Genomic DNA, 7,230 nt, shown 5'->3' on the forward strand with positions numbered 1-7,230 from the left:
ATAAAGTCACACTGGATGGTGTGTTGCCTCTGTGACAAGCCCCTGGACCAGCTATAGTCTGGACCCCAGCTAGCTGTGCCACATAGGGCAAGGGTAGTGCCTGGTTCTCCCAGCCTAGGGCAGGGCAAGCCTCCACTTCCCGAGCCTAGCACTAGAGTCTGAGCAGCCAAGACCACCTGCTCATTCCCCAGCAGACAGTGACTCACCATCCAGGCCTCCCGGGGCAGCAAGGGAAGGCAGGGGGCGGGAGAGTCGTTCATCCACAAATAATTGCTCTTGTGTCCAACTTTCCATCCTACAATATGTGAGTCAGTGTCCACTCTCTGGGGAACAGAGGCCCCAGAAGTCAGGAGAGGGAGCCCCTGACCCTGGCATGCCTGGTTTGGGAGGGGGAACCTAGAGCCCAGCTGGCTGCAGGAGTTGAGGCAGGTTCTAGGGGCCACCTCCCTCCCCTAGACAATGGGTAGGTGCCCTCCCATGTGGACCTGTTGCTGGCAGAGTTGACAGGAGCATCCCTGGGGCTCAGGGTAAGGACAGATGAACATAGCTCATCCCAGTCCTTTGGGCATCCAGGAAGTGTCCCTCATCCTGAGGGGTCTGGTACTCTTGGAGAAGACCAGGAGACAAAAAAGAGATCAGGGCCTCTGAGTGGGGGATAGGAATCTGGCAATGTCTAGCCCTTGGACCACCATGTGGGCCTGGACATTCTTGGAGTGGTTGAAGGGCACACTCCAGAATCCAAGAGAGAGAAGCAAGGTCCTGGTGTGAGTGGAGATGGTACATCTCAGTGGAGGCAGATGGAGGCAGCCCAATGGAGGCAGCTACTGGATCCCCAGGGTACAGGGGCAGAAACATAGTCTGAACTATGCTCTCACTCCTTTGACCATCTTCAGAAACGTGCCACCCCCTCTTCAGGGCATCCCAACCTGCTGTCTCCTTGGGGTTTTTTTTTTTTTTAGTGCCCAATGTTTATTTCCTCCACACATGGGACAGCTCACACAAACAACACACACAGGCACTAGAATCACGGGAGAGGGTAGCACCCCTAACCTCTGGTGTGAGAGGGGAAGAGAAGGATGCTTTCTCTCCCATCCTCACTGGGGACTGAGGGGGCTCAGTGGACAAGCTCCACCCCTTCCACCTCTCAGCCAATGAGAAGCCACCTAGGTGCCATGTTTAGTTCCAACCATTATCAGTAAGTGCAGAAGTGATTGGCCTGGTTCCAATCATTACAAAGGAAGGTGTAAACAGTAAAGGAAGGTACAGTTTGGATTAGGCCAGGACAGGGGACAGGTGACACCATCAGAAGCATGTGGTGGTGGTGGTGGGGGGAGGGGCAGTTATAGGCTTATGGGCTGCCTAGTCTCTGGCTCAGGAGGAAGGGGTCAGGAGATGGATGGGGCTTATTGTTTGGCATTGATGATGTCCACAAATTCAGGCTTGAGGGACGCACCACCCACCAGGAAGCCATCCACATCAGGCTGGCTTGCCAGTTCCTTGTAGGTGGCTCTAGTCACAGAACCTCCATAAAGGATACGAGTACTTTGAGCCACTGCATCAGAAGTTGGACTTGAGCCAACCCCTGAGCTTTTCATGTACTTCCTGGGCCTGTTGGGGTGTTGCCGTCTTGCCAGTACCAATGGCCCACACAGGCTCATAAGCCAAGACAGCCTTGCTCCAGTCAGCCACATTATCTGCGATGACCTTCGTTTTCTTGAAAACGACCTTTTCAGTGATGCCAGCTTCCCTCTCATCTAGCTTCTCCCCAATGCAGGCGATTACTCCGAGTCCATCCCCCAGGGCGTGGGTCACTTTCTGCCCAATCAGCTCATCTGACTCTCCAAAGACATGCCTTCTTTCTGAGTGCCCCAGGACTACCCAGGTGGTTCCACAGTTTTGATCATACCAAGGCTAATCTCCCCCATGAAGGCCCCATTAGTTACGTTGTAGCAGTTCTGAGCAGCCACAGCAATCTTGGGATCTAGCTTCTGCCTGGCTAAGTCGATGTAGGCAGAAAGACGTGCACAGACAACCTCGGTATCAGCCGGCACGTTGGCCGTGTTCAAAGTGGTGATGATTTCCCCTAAAGCCTACTTTCACCCGTTCATCTTCCAGTTCCTCCCCACAAAGAACTTCCTGCAAGGCGCCATTGCGTTAGAGCCCAGACACTGAAGGTCAGTACCACCTGTCTCCTTGTCTTTTACCTCTCCCTTCCTGTCATCCACTGCAGCACAGCCCAGGCCAGCTCATATGCATTCCTGACCCCTGTGTGAGTCTATGACAAACGACCACAGACTCATCACACATTTATTGTCTCACTGTTCTGGAGGTCAGAAGTCTAAAATGGAGCTAAAGTTAACGTGCACTCAGGCTGGCTCCTTCTGGAAGTTCCAGGGAGAATCCAGCCCTTGCCTTTTCCAGCTTCTCTAGGCAGTCATGACTCTGTGGCAGAATTCTTCACTTCCATGTGGGAGACCCTGGTTCAATTTGCTGCCACTGCGCCCCATGTCCAGACACCACCTGTCTGTCAGGGAAGACGTAGGTACTATGATGCTGAACAGGTGTCGGTGGAGTTTCCAGACTAACATGGTCTAGGAACACAGACTTCTAAAAACCAGCCAATCAGCAACAGGTCATAGGGATAGAGCAAGACCAGGAAGCATTTTTTTTTTATTGTGTGTGGGATCACTAACAACAAGAAGCTGCCCTCGACTTCCTTGGCTCTCCTTCCTCTATCTGCAAAGCCAGCAATGGCCTGCTAAGTCTTTCTCACATCAAGTCTCTCTGATGCTGATGCTTCTGCCTCTCTCTTGCACATTTAAAGACCCTTTTGTCTTACATGGAGCACTGGTGGTATGGTGGGTTACAAGCTCAGTAGTTAAAACCCACCAGCTGCTATGAAGGAGACTGATGAGGCTGTCTGCTCTCACAAAGATTTACAGTCTCTGAAAACCCTATGGAACATTCTGTCCTGTAGGGTCACTAGGAGTGGAATCAACTCAACAGCTGTGGTTGGTTGATTTTTGTGATTACAGGACCCCCCTGGATAAGCCTGGGTTGCCTTGCAGCTCAAGGCCAAGTGATTAGCAACCTTGATTCTGCTTTGCTGTGTAGATAGTGTGGACACAGTTTCTGAGCATTAAGATACAGACGTCTTTGAGGGCCAGTGTTCTGCCTGGAAAGAGCCCTGATAGCATAGTGGATTACGAGCTGCTAACCACAAAGTCAGCATTTAGAATTCACCAATCACTTCACAGGAAAAACATGAGGCTCTCTGCTCCCATAAAGATTTACAACCTCAGAAACCATATACAGGGCCTCTATGAGTCAGAACCGACTTGGTAGCGCACAGCCACCACCACCATTCTACCGGGAGTCCTGGTGTGGCACTGTAGGATAAGCACTGGACTGCTAACAGCGAGGTTGGTAGTTGAAACCCATTAGCTGCTCCTCAGAAACCCTATACGGAATGGTTATGAGTTGGAACCAACTCGACGACACTTAACAACAAGAAGAACAGTCTGCCTACCCTCTTGGTTACTCTTTTTCACTGCCCATGACTCTCTGGGCACCATGAACGCTGGGCACCCTGGTGCATCTGACCTTGCTGGTGGCTCTGCTTACCTCGTCTTAGCACCAGACCCAGAGTGGCCTTGGGAGGAATCCATGGCTTAGACACAAGCTGGTCATTGTGTCCTGGGTAGATCTCACAGAGCCTGGCAGGCCTGCAGCTGGACCCCTCCTGGCTCTGTAAACAGACCTTTGCTGGGCAGCGGGTCCCCACCCTAGCCTAGCTCTGAGTCTCAGCTGCCTGCCTGTTGGCCGGGTGACTCAGCAGTCACTCAGACCCCAAACGGTCAGTGCTGTCAGCTGTCACAGGTGTCCTGAATTGTGTCGTGGTGGTCCAAGACCTGGAAGATTATCCTCTTGCAGACTTTAGGGGAAGAATGTCATTTTCTATGAGGACACGCTTTGATAGGGAATAGAGGAGAATGTAATATGTAACCAAGTCCTTCTTTACAGAAAAACATGAGACTCCCAAGAAATTGGGTTTCTGTTTTGGATGCCTGGGGCCCCGCCCAGTTTTCTAGGGGTGCAGTTCATGGCCTTCACAATGAAGGGGTACTCAGGAAGTCACACCCAATGACACATAGGGACCTGGTGCAGCAATTATGTCACCATGGAGAAGAATAGAAGGAGAATGAGGAAGGAGGAGGCGGTGGGGAAGTAAGAGTGAACCAGGCTGTGGCCAGCAGTCAGGGTCTGGTAAGAAACAACGAAAAGATTGGGGAGGACCTGGGAGCAGGCTGGGGACTCAAAGGAAGGAAAGCAGTGTCCCCTTGGCCCAGCCCCTCTTTTCAGTTGGGCTTCTCACCAGAAGCTTCCATTTTTCTCTCCAGACAGTCCATGTCTAGGAGCGTCTACTTTCTGTTCTCTCCCAGGGAGCCCTGAGGCCCACTGCCCTGATCAACCCCAGTCTTTCCAAGGCTGCAAGAGTGGTAAGCCTTGAGAAGAAGCCAAGCGTGTCCCAGGGCATGTTTCTCCTCAACCTCTCCCTTGAGTTCCCTGCCGGGGAGTCAGTGGATAAGGAGAGGCCAGGCCATACACTTCTTGTCATTGTTACTTTTCTCTTCCTTGCTGCCTGAAGCTCAGCCAGTGCTTGGTGGCCCTGCTAAGAGTTTGCTTTCTTTGGAAGATCAAGGCCAGCCAACAGCAGGAGCTGGAGCTGACTGAGGTCTGAGTGAGGGGAAAAGAGAGGGAAGACAAGAGAGCTCCTTTTTGCAAAAACAGAGTGGGTGGGGGTAAAGGAAAGGCAAGAGGAGAAAACAGGAAGGGAGGGCAGGCAGAGAGAAGCCCAGTGGATGGAAGCAGGAATGGAGTTCTTTGTTTCATTTGTCCCAGCACAGTTTGTAGAGACCTCAAAGCCCAGGGCTCACATTGCCCTTCACAGCTCCCCAGAGCCTCCCAGCAGCCCAGAGCAGCTGGGGGAAGTTCTGGTGTCCACGTGGGGTGTCCCACACGTACCCAGACTTGCCCTCCTTTCTTCACCCTGCCTTCTCTTCTGTGCCCTTGTAGTGTCCTGCAAGGAAGTCCTGGCTCCCCTGCAAGCCAGTGAGTCTCTCTGGGCAGGTGGTGCTCCATGCCTGGAGTCCAGAGCTAAGTCCAGCATTGTAGACCCAGCTACGGAAGCTGCCAGGGCTGAAGCAGCTGAGCTTGTGATAAGCAAGTTCTGGTTTGTGCCATGCGCAGTAGCAATGCTCAGAGACAGAGCCTTTCTCCAAATGTGTTAGTTTGTGAAATGCCCAGGTCAGCACTGTGTGGTTCCACAAGACAGTGACCACTGACCCATGGAGCCACCAGCTCAGTTTGGAGAGGACCCTGGTGATGGTGGCATCCCCTGCTCTCCTTCACATGCCTGGGGCTCTGAGAAGGCAGGGACCTGTTGTCTTTGCTCCTGTCTTACCCTTGCCTGGTACATAGTAGGAACTCCATAAACCCTTGTTGAATGAACAAAGGTCAGCTCTTGTGTGGTTATTGTGTTATCCTTATGCGGGTGCTGCTGGGGTTTTCTGAGGTGAGTGAGTGAGTGAGTGAATGTGTGCAGATAAGCCCAAGTGTTTATGACTGTGCAAGTGTGCATGCATTTGAGAATTATGTGTGTATTACTGTGTAAGTGTGTGAGTGTGAGATAGAGCATGTATATGAGGGTGTGTGTTTGCACAGGACCTGCCTGGCACACTGTGGAGACTTGCATCTCTCAGAGACTGGGCAGCAACCAATGGCTCCACTCATCAGACACCTTTGAAGAATTTTGTTAATGAGACGAGCATTTTCAGAAGTGCTGGCAGGACTGTGGAACACCACGAAGGCTACTGAAGCATCAGAGACTAGTTATAGTCAAGGCCATCACCACCCCAGGACCAAAGGAGTCTAGAAAATAAAAGTCACCAGGACAAGGTCTGGCATCCCAGGAGGCACTACTGGGAAGAAGGTGTGCTTCGAGGAGAACACAGCAGTGCTGGAAGCAGAGGAGCAAGAACAGTGAAGTAAGAACAAATGAACCCTCCTATCTTCTTCCTCCCTTTGATGTCCTACTACAGCCTCCAGTTAGTTGGCTGCACCCCCAACTAGAAGTCAACTGACAAAGGATCTTGGTAGGTGAAGGCATTCACTTGGTGAGCATCTTCCTTGGGCACAGTGCAGGCAGAGCAGAGAGGGGTGCAAAGAGGATGTGAGACAGAGCAATGACTAGATGATGGTGTTGATGATGGTGATTAATTATGGAAGTGATTGTGCTGGTGATGATGGTGAAATAATGCTGATTATATAATGGTGATGCTGATGGAGAAAGGATGTGGGGACAATACAAGCATCTACTCAGTACTCCCAAAGTAGCAGTGACTAGGTGATGATGGAAGGAACCCTGGCACTACCATGGATTATGAGCTAGGCTGCTAACCACAGGTCATCAGTTAGAATCTACTAGTCAGTCCATGGAAGAAAGATGAGGCTTTCTGCTCCTGTAAAGATTTACAACCTTGGCAACCTATACAGAGTTACTATAAGTCAGAACTGACTCGACAGCACACAACCACATCAGGGGATGGTGGTAATGGTGATGATTGTGGTAGTGGTGGTGGTGGTGATGGTGATAATGGTGGTGATGCAGATGATGGTGACAATGGTGGTGATGGTGATATGGTGGTGATGTAGATGGTGATGACAATGGTAGTGATGGTGGTGATGCAGATGATGGTGACAATGGTGGTGATGGTGATGGTGGTGATGGTGATAATGGTGGTGATGGTGATAATGGTGGTGGTGATGGTGATAATGGTGGTGATGTAGATGGTGATGACAATGGTGGTGATGGTGATGGTGGTGATGGTGATAATGGTGGTGATATAGATGGTGATGACAATGGTGGTGATGGTGATGGTGGTGATGGTGATGGTGATAATGGTGGTGATGTAGATGATGGTGGTGATGTAGATGGTGGTGACAATGATGGTGATGGTGGTGATGGTGATGATAGGATGATGGTGATGACAGTAATGGTAATGAGCCATGATATGGTATTGTTGTGGCATTGGTGATAATGTTGGTGCTGATGGTGGTGGTGGTATTGATGGAAGTGATGAGCAGTGAGGATAATGTCCTCAGTCCTCTTTCTAGAGAGTCTGGAACTATCACATTGCATTTTGCTGTCTGCTTTCAGGTCAGCATTCT

The 7,230-nt window shown here is 51.0% G+C and overlaps 1 pseudogene; it reads right to left on the minus strand.

The window, feature by feature from the left end:
- Nucleotides 1–1,403: 1,403 nt before the first annotated feature.
- On the minus strand, nt 1,404–2,150 carry LOC102833454 (annotated as a pseudogene).
- Between the last annotated feature and the right edge of the window lie 5,080 nt (nt 2,151–7,230).

Source organism: Chrysochloris asiatica, unplaced genomic scaffold (genome assembly GCF_000296735.1).
Source record: "Chrysochloris asiatica unplaced genomic scaffold, ChrAsi1.0 scaffold00154, whole genome shotgun sequence".
Classification (NCBI taxonomy): Eukaryota; Metazoa; Chordata; class Mammalia; order Afrosoricida; family Chrysochloridae; genus Chrysochloris; species Chrysochloris asiatica.